This window comes from Strongylocentrotus purpuratus, unplaced genomic scaffold (assembly GCF_000002235.5).
Source record: "Strongylocentrotus purpuratus isolate Spur 01 unplaced genomic scaffold, Spur_5.0 spur5_scaffold_3, whole genome shotgun sequence".
NCBI lineage: Eukaryota > Metazoa > Echinodermata > Echinoidea > Camarodonta > Strongylocentrotidae > Strongylocentrotus > Strongylocentrotus purpuratus.
The window spans coordinates 34,990,869-35,001,062 of record NW_022145609.1 but is presented as its reverse complement, the minus strand read 5'-3'; positions in this window follow the sequence as shown (position 1 = coordinate 35,001,062).

Below are 10,194 nucleotides of genomic sequence, written 5' to 3'. Positions count from 1 at the left end.
TTGTACCCAATGTCCGAATAGAGGTACACCCGCCCTATCACTTTCCTCTATCTTCCTCATAAAATTTGTCCACTTAATTTTTTGAAAAAGTTTCTTCACTCTACTGAATAATAATAATAACTAGATTTGTAATACTTGTTTGGAACAAGTATAGGTGGGCTGATCCAACACAAAATGGAGACAAAATGAAGGATACATTTGAGATGGCTTTTTGTCTCAGCTACAACATACTCGAAGTTCAGCGTAAATGAAGCTAAAACGACGTAGATATTGCTCGCGAAAGACGCGAATGTAGAATCAAGTTTTGAGAAAAAGTCATGTCCCATAGAGAATACACGCAAAATTAGAAAAATTGACATGCCTCCTTTAATTGCAAAAATACGTCATGATGCTTTTGTCAAAATGAAAAATCGTGAAAACAGCATTTGTTACAAATTGTTTCAGCTAAAACATATCAAAATTTGGAAGAAAATCGATCAATATTTACAGAGATACAATCAATTTTCCATAAATATGCTGACGTCATAATATGCAAATTGGAATTTTGAGTTCGGAGGCTATTTTGATGACGTCATGAGTTAATTGAGGGTCAAATGAGACATGAAACAATATCTCCGAATCATACTCTATTAAAATATGAAAAAAAATTGGGGTCTCCTTGCATCCTAAAGAGCTACAATGGATTTTGTATAGGCATGTTTTTGCCCATATATGCTATGTATTACAAGAGCTCGCGCGCACGGAAATTTTTGTTAAACGGTCGATCAATCCGTTATTAATAGTCATAAAGAGACAAACGTGGTATCAATTTGTTTGTAAATATATGTGGAATATTATGAAAGAAAAAAAAAGGCAATTCTATGTTGTGCAATAGTTTTACGCGCGAAAACGCGCGCGCATGCGCGTGTGCGCGATTTTTTTATAAAATGCTTAGAATGGCCTAAAACGTATGCAAAATGATTTTGAGACGATTTTGAGCATTTCAAAATTTTGCGCGCGCATTGACGCGCGGACGTACGCGCATGCGCGCGTTATTTGACCTGAAATTGACCGGACGGATATTGTCCTTGATCATTGAAAATATGAATGAGAAATACTTCTTGGTTATGAAGATATGATCATGAGTTGATTTTCGTAAAATTTTACAAAATGGCGCCTAGATGACGTCATCAGTGAAGGTCAATGTTGAAAACGTTATTGTGCTTTGTACATATGCCTATACATATGTGTGCCAAATTTTAAGGCATTTGATTGAGCCATTTCCAAGTTATCTTGCCAACAAAAAAGTGGTTAGAAATAAGAAAAATATATAATAAATAACTAGAAATTTAATTCGTCATGGGGACGAATTAGGTGGTCTGTTTTCAATTTGATCATTGAAAAGTCAAAAAAGAAAAAAAAATGAAGAAAAAAAATTGTTGGAGACGCCCGGACTCGAACCAGGGACCTCGAGGTCGGAAGTCAAGTGCGTTACCGATATACCAAAACATTTCCCATAGAGATTACACGTAAACGGAAAATGAAATACTCAAATCCCACTTTGCAAGTGAAATATGAGTATGATCCCGGCATCTGATCGAAAAATAAAGGGCACACTTATGATAGCTTATTGTCTCAGCTACAACATAATCAAAGCTCAGCATGAACAAAGATAAAACGACGGAGATATTGCTCGCGAAAGACGGGAATGTAGAATCCAGTTTTGAGAAAAAATCATGTCCCGTAGAGAATACACGCAAAATGTTAAAAATTGACATGCCCCCTTTAATCGCAAATTACGCCATGATCCATTTGTCAAAATGAAAAATCGTGGCAACTGCATTTGTAGAAAATTGTCTCAGCTAGAACATATCAAAATTTGGAAGAAAATCGGTCAACATTTACAGAGATACAATCAATTTTCCAAAAATATGCTGACGTCAAAATATGAAAATTAAAATTTTGAGTTCGGAGGCCATTATGATGACGTCATGAGTTAATTGAGGGTCAAATGAGACATGAAATCATATCTCCAATTCATACTCTATCAAAATATGAAAACAAAATTGGGATCACCTTGCATCCTTAAGCGCTACAATGGATTTTGTATAGGCATGTTTTTGCCCATGTATGCTATGTATTACAAGAGCTCGCACGCACGGAAATTATCTTAAACGGACGCTCATTCCGTTATTAATGGGCAGAAAAAGGTGAAAAAGGTATCAAAATGCTTGGAAAAATGTGCCAAATACGATGACAGAGAAAATTTGGCGATTCTATGTTGAAAAATACCAGTACGCGCGAAAACGCGCGCGCATGTGCGTGCGCGCGTTTTTTTGAAAAATGCTTAGAATGGCCTGAAACGTATGCAAAATGAATTTGGGACGATTTTGAGCATTTTTATTTTTTGCGCGCGCGCTGACGCGCGGACGTACGCATGCGCGTGCGTTTTCTGACTTGAAATTGACCGGACGGATATTGACCTTAATCATGATAAATATGAATGAGAAATGCCTTTTCGTTATAAAGATATGATCATGAATAAAAAGTACCAAAAAAAACACAAAATGGCGCCTGGATGACGTCATGAAGACCTGATGATATTGAAAAGGTTACTGTCACGTCTCATGACAATGACCTATGACTGTGCCAAAATTGAACGAAATTGATCAAACTGATCTTGAGTTATCCTGTGAACAAAAAAGTGGGAACAATAAATAAAAATAAAGAATAATAATAAATAAATAAAGAAAGAAAATTCTGACGAAAACAATAGGTGATCTGTTTTCAACAGACCACCTAATAAATAAATAAAGGCAATTCTAACGAAATTATAAGGTGGTCTGTACGTTATACAGCCCACCTGATAATAACTATTTTTTATATGGCGCTTTTTCAGGAGGGCCCTATCAAAGCGCCCTACAGATATAAAAAAAAAAACATTGTAACATCATCTGCATACAACACTTGTTTTATTTCTCTACTCCTCAATCCTACTCCTTCAATACTCCAATCTTTCCTAATATGATGAGCCAGTAATTCGATAACTATTACAAATAAATATGGAGATAAAGGGTCACCCTGTCTTCCTCCTCTTTTAACTACAAAATATCCTGTCCACCGTTCATCACGCAACGGCTAACATTACTATTTAGATATCTATTGTTTAAAAGAAATAGCGCCATCTATCGTCCAATCGAATCTCAGGCGAGATTACTTCACTGATCTTTACTATTCTATCTTCTTCTTTTTTCTCCGTTGAAATAATGGATTGCACATCAATATGAATTGTATTAAGTATTTGAGAATGAGCATGGTACTTTTGTTCAACCCATGCACAGTTTTAGAAGATCTCCAAAACTTATTTAAGATTTCTTTGATTTCAGTTGATAAAACGCATACTTTGCAATCTTTGGTTGAATATTGAGTACGAGTAATATGCTAACAGTAGGGAAGCAATTCAGATCTCTCGGCCTTGATCCAAATTTCACTTTGATTTTACTTTTAAACTCTTGCAAACAATTGACAGATTGGATTTCGAATAATTTATTTCTTCAAATGAACGCAATAACGCTTTCTCTTCTAAGCATTCTATTGAGACTCTTGCTATTTCAAATCAAATGAACCCGGGACACTGGATTATTTATATAGTCACATTCTAATACTTCCTCTAATCCTGTAAAGTTGCTTAGACAAATTAGTAATCTGTGTAATGTATATTTATGATTTTCTCTTCTGTAAACAAACACACAATTAAAAGGGAGAGGAACGATGAAAGAGGAGGGGAAAAAACAATTACGCACAATTTCTGGAAGAAAAAAAGAAGAGGAAATGGCGATGGGAGATGAAAAATGAAACCAACAACGGGTAGAAGAAGAAGTAAAAGAAAAGATAAGGATGGCAATGCTCTGATTTTTTCTTAATCCATAAGCTTTACAAATGCCGAAGTCAATAAAATTTCATTCTTATAGTCACAGGAAATAAAAAGGGAGAACCTCAGACAATGCGTCATTCCCTTCAAACCTGTTCAGTTTCTTCTCGACCAATTATGTTGTTTCTCTCCCGTCTTGTTTTCAGGTACAGTGCCGACATTTCTATCAACTAGGTGGCTGCTTGGTGGCATTCACAGTCTGTTGCTTTGATAATATCGACAAATCATCCACTTGAAAATGGATCAAGAAAAATAAGTTTTAAAAAGTTGAAGAGAAGGTGGTCAAGGCGAAGGATTGTTTGGCAGGGCATCAGATGATACTACAGACGAAAGACTGTGGCGTATTTCGGTCTTGTGTGTCTTGGGTGGGCCCGGTCGAGTGGGTTGAAGCAAGGCCTTTGAATGAGGGGTGGGGGGGGGGGGGGGGGTATTCAGGTGTCATTTTCTTTTCATGTTTCCTTCCCCTATTTTTCTTTTTTTATTCGCCTTCTGATTTGAGGGGGATGCCCCCATACCTCCCCCAGGTTGAGGAAACATTTTTGGGTGAGAAACCGTTCGTAGATTCAGGTTGCGGTTAAAGACTTTCAATTTCCGCAAATGGACGCTAGAAAAATAGGTCTGTGAATTACTTGCTGAGAAATACATGCCCAATTTTGTTTTCTCTTTTTCAAAGATCTTTTTTTTTATGCATTATCATTTCTGTGGAACATCTCCACGAGATTGCCTTTCCCCTTGTCAAAATTGTTTGACTTTAGAGGGGAAAACTACCTTGTAGTTTACAAAATGGCACCTTATAAATCACATGAGTTATTATGATCGTTTTGGTCTGACTCTTTAAAGGGATAGAGAAGGAAGATTTGAAGTAGAAACATAGAACTAAACTAATCTCGACAAGGTCAGTTGACATGATAGACGGCCAATCATTAAAGTACGCGCTCCCTCCGGGAACGGAGGGACCGCATGCGTGTTCCCAAAATCTCCGGCTCGTGACAAAAGAAAAAGGTCTACCCGTATTGACTTTACACACCGGACTTATGCTGAAAAGGGGGGGGGGGGGGGGGGGGAAGCGGGACCCTGATACTTTGTCGATATTTAGAGCCTGTCCAGACGATAGAAAATTCATACGAAACTCGAATGAAGAGGCTGGAGAAAAGGGGTATTCCTCCTCTCATTTCGGGTTTTTAAATGCAATTTTCGAGAAATTTCGAATTTCTGTCATCTTTGCCTGCCCCTCCCATGTTTCTATGGGGAAATTGATAAGTCGGTGTTTAATCCTTTCATTTGTGAGTTATGATAGTAGCCGAGCAGTTTTCAGATCCCTTGTATTTTCTTCTACTGGACTTGATGTGAATTGTTGTTAACTTCAAATTTTCGGGAGCAAAAAGAAAAACAATTGGGCCCCCACCTCTAAGAAATCCTGAATCCGCGCCTGCCTTGATCAATCCTCGATCCCAATCTATCTTAAACGAATAGCGATGCAAATGCAAGGATGACAATGTGATGTCCTTTAACAATTCAAAGAGATAACCGCGATGGACCTGACATATACATCGACCCTCTTGAATGTTGTACTGAACTTGATTTATACCGTCCATTTCTTATTTTATCCCACGAGTAATTGAGAGACAGATGTTATGAAAAAACTGTTTATGCTTGGGATAGTGGATCATGACTCGCGATGCAATAATCCTGGAGAATGAAATGAAGGAAAGTAAGACAGAGATTGAGATTAAGACAAAACAAGATGACAGTGGTGACGATAGAGAAGAAACAAATATACAGTATAACATTTGTTTGTTTGATTGAAATCATTTATGCATTGTTCAACATAATAAAAAATAATATACAATGTTGCTCATAAAATTGGAATATTTTTTTAACCCCAATTTATGGAATTATTTTGACAATGATTTAAGATGATTTATTCCTAATAGATCTAGATAATAGTATAGTATTAATGACTGCTTTGAGAGAAATAGTTGTTTTTATACGCTCAAGGGAAGGTTAGAATTGTGCTATTGCTATGTGCTATTTTTTTATATGCCGAAAAAAAAGAGTCAACTTATGACACCACCTTGGCCTTTATCTAGTTTATCTGCACGGTTGTTTTTATGAGTGTATCTTTGAGAGTATAGACTAAAAAATAAAAAATAAAAAATAAAAAAACTTTTGTCAAGGATGAGATTCGATCTCTTGCGTACCGCGCACTCTTACCAAACGTAGCAGTTTTCTCTGATATATACATTAAAATGGATTGAAAACGGCTTCGCGTGCTGGATGCTTCGCGGCAGCTCCATTAAACGGGCCCTTCTTTTACTTTTGCAATGCATATTGGCACGAACTTAGATCAAGATCTATCGGCAGATGTTGTTTTTGGAAGTTTATTTTCGTATTCATGTCAACAATGCAAGATAAAATTGTCGGTTAGATCGATCGAGATTCAATTGTATTGAAATTACCGACCGATTCTACACACACGTACGGTATCCTCGATCGCTCAGACCATTTTTTAACATGTAAACCTATGGGTATTTCACCAAGACTGAACTAATTTCCCGGTAACCATAGTTACTGGGATTTTAGAACTATTTTTTAGAACTATTACATGGGTTTGGAATTTTACCGGGAAATTTACAGGAATAGTTAAAGTTTATGAATGCAATTTCGACCAATCAGATGGCTGGATTTCTTAAGTGAGGTATATAATACATTCTCAGATTGTATTGAATAATAATTCGCCAATGTGTGTTTTGCGTGACTGCTAAAGCATGTGTATGCTACTATGCTTATCAACTAGGGGACCTACGCCCTTAAGTCATAAATGACAGTAATGAGGATTAATGCCCCACAAAAGGGCACTAATATAATATAGCACATCGACACGGTTTTGATCCTGGGGCCTCACAGTTACGAGGCCATTGCTTTGCCACTGAACCATTACTGTACGCATCGGGGGCTAGGGTAGGGGGCAGTTCCCACAAATAAAAAAATGAAAAAAGAAAATGCAATAAATTATCAATAATTCATTGAATTTCCCCCGGTCCCCAACAGAAAAAATCTTCTGTGTGCCCATGCAGTTTTCCACGATATTCGCGTATCGCTATTTAAAATAATTATAAAAACCTCCATTGATAGGTGGCATGCGGAATGATTAGGAAATTTAATTCCCGTTATCTTTCCTTTTCTTTGAATGGAATTTTATATGTGATCTAATTCAGGTTTTGATAATCGTATGCACTTTTGGGTTAAAAATACGTTCCATCTTTACTCCTTTTGGTTGGGGGCGAATGCCCCCCCCCCCACTGTCCCCCCACTTCCGGCGCCTATGTCCCTATATGCAAATGGAGTTGTGGTTTTTAAAATTAAGTGCTTCGTGTGTTTGATGGGTATATGTTAGTGTATGTCTTTTGTGAAACGTGTTGTAGTGTTCTTATTTATGTGCATGTGAAAGTGCGTTTCTGCGAGTCCTTGTGTTTGGAGCGACGCTGATAACAATTAACGCTTAATGGCAGCCTTGAAAGGATATATAGTTTCTGATTTAACAGTAGTTGGGGACTATTCCATAGGTCAGGGCCATGGTGTCCGATAGATTAATGCGCAAATAGCAGTTTAAAGGTATTACAAAGTTTGGGGAAATTTTTAAAATTGGGTGGATAATGATTATTTACAATTTTGATATATTTGGATCCCCCTGTGGATGTTTTATAAGCACTAGAAAATTTAGCCCCTAAAACAATTCTGCTTTCGAGAAAAATTAAATATAAAAATTTACCGGTGCTCCCGGTAAATGTTGATAAAATTCAAATAGCGCCTACAGCCGTACAATGGTAGCTGCGACCATGAAAATCTCAGAATATGTAGCTGTGAGATATAATTTCCAAACGGGAATAGCTAATTGATCGATTTTAGTCAAGAAACATTGTTTCATAGCTTAATTAATATATTGATCCTGAAAGGAAGGTATACAACATAAAGATCGTATTATTTACAATTTCATAACTTTAGAGTCGATTTCAAACGCGACAACGATCACTAAATATTGTAGGATCGCATATGCTTCCAATATGTTCATTTGAACCAAATTCATGACCCCATACCAAAACTTTGTATGACCTTTAAGGTTAATCAAATAAAAGTTCTGAAAGTTTCGTGTCGGATAAGAATAGATTATGTTGTTTATAACGAACAGGTTGTGGAATGCCGGAGGTAGTAGGTTTTTTGGTGTATTTGAACGTAAAAAATGTTTTCAGCTTCTGTAATAAAGGTTCCGAATTTGCAAGAAAGGATTATCCAGTAAGACCAGTACAAATGCAAATAGCATTTTTTGCAATAAATCAATGGGATTTAATTTTTGTCTTCGCACAAGTATGTGGAAATACCAATGTATTGAACAATTAAAACAAATCGTATGTGTAAAAGATTGTTTCCTTTACAAATAATTCCTACACTTTCAGATATATAGATGTTGTAATATAATGTAAATGGTCATTCCATGTTAATCATTCATTATGACATTTAAGCAACATTTTGTTAATCACTGGTAGCGAATTAGAAATAAACAACTATTGATTTGTTTTCGGGTGACTGGGGCAACTCCCCCCCCCCCCCCCCCCCCCAATTGCTGGTACAGGTAGGTACGAGCAAACTTAGACAGTTCCTTATGGGTTTTTCCAGTAGTGAAAATGGTGGACCTAAAATCGACGATTTTTCAAAATGGTGTTTGGGATGTGTAAATGGGCCTAATGACTCTTACCTAACAGAACACCTGTTTCTCATCGGTCAGTATTCAGAGGCCCATGAGGTAACGAAGATTCCTCTGACCTTCACTGGACATTCCATAAGCCACTTTTACGATGGGTCAGTACACACTATTTCCATGCATAATGAGCCTGTACAGAGCCTGGTTGTTCGTGCCCCACTACATCTAACATTGTACTATCAATTTAATGGTAGACTCACATGTGCTCCTTGGTATTACACTAATGAATAATTTACATTTGCAGACTGTTTACTTACATTATTATTATCATATTATAATATAGTGTATTTGTTATCAGGTAAAAACTTTTGTAATATATATTAACAAATCAATTATTATTATTATAAAATACTAAAGACTAAAGTTAAGAAGACATATGCCTTTTGCAGTTTGTCAATTTAAAAAAAAGTCAATATCTTTAAAAAGGCGGAAATCGCCATTTTATAAATGCAGTAAGAGTAACCTGGCTTAAAATGCAGCGGTTTCCGCATTTTCCGGTAGTGTTTGACATTAGAAAACAATACACCAAAAATATAAGAAAATCAGACCCCGGTTGTTTTCAAAATGGCGTCCAAGATGGCCGCCAATACCTTGAAATAGACATAAATCATTATATTCATCTTAGAGATGTAATTTTGGTGTCTATTCCTATAAAGTTTACTAGTTTAGAAGAGCACATCCATACTACTTACAATGGGTTGTGGCTAACTGAAAACCTGGACATCCTAAATGGCCGCCAGTCTTCTGTAAATGACTGGAAATATAAAGTTACTATTTACGGCGGAGCTATAATTAGCAAGATTACATTTTTTTAGAGGACAGGATATTCACTGGTATGCTTTAAACTATCAGAAAGGTTTAGAGTAGATTGATAGTCGAAACAATAAACAGATGGTTGCCATTTCACAATTCCAAGTTGTGAAGATCTTTTTTATCTTCTTCGAGGTATGGATTCTCATTAATTATAAACAAAGCTTTATGCAAGACAGTTTTGTATTAAAGTTGGCACCGACGTGAATCATTGAATGCAAGAAATATGTGTCGGTGAGGTGGACATGGTAGCCTTATATTAAAGTGATTTACATTTTATTAAGAAAATTGTATTTCACGATCCTCTTCTGTTGCCGTAGTATACCACGTAAAATGTTTACACCTCGCTGACCGATACGAATGCCAGACTATTGAATCTTCTGTAACCGAACGGTAGAATTTCAAACTTTTAAGTCGATAAACGGTCTTCTATTCACTGCAAAAACATCAGGAGAACTAATATAGTCAGGGAATTTAGCAAGGTAACCGAGAGTTGAATTTCTCTTCTGAATCTTTGCCAATTTGTGTACTGTCCTATTTGTGCACATAAATTATAACCACTACGAATGATGTTATTCCGTTTGTTCCTTCACTTTCTCTTTCTTTCGTTTGTATTTGTTTGTGCCACTCTCTTATGCCTTTTTTCAGCCCCGTTCAACTGCCACTGATTATGTGCAGTGCCACTGTCAGTTGTAACTTTCAATGAGACAAATGA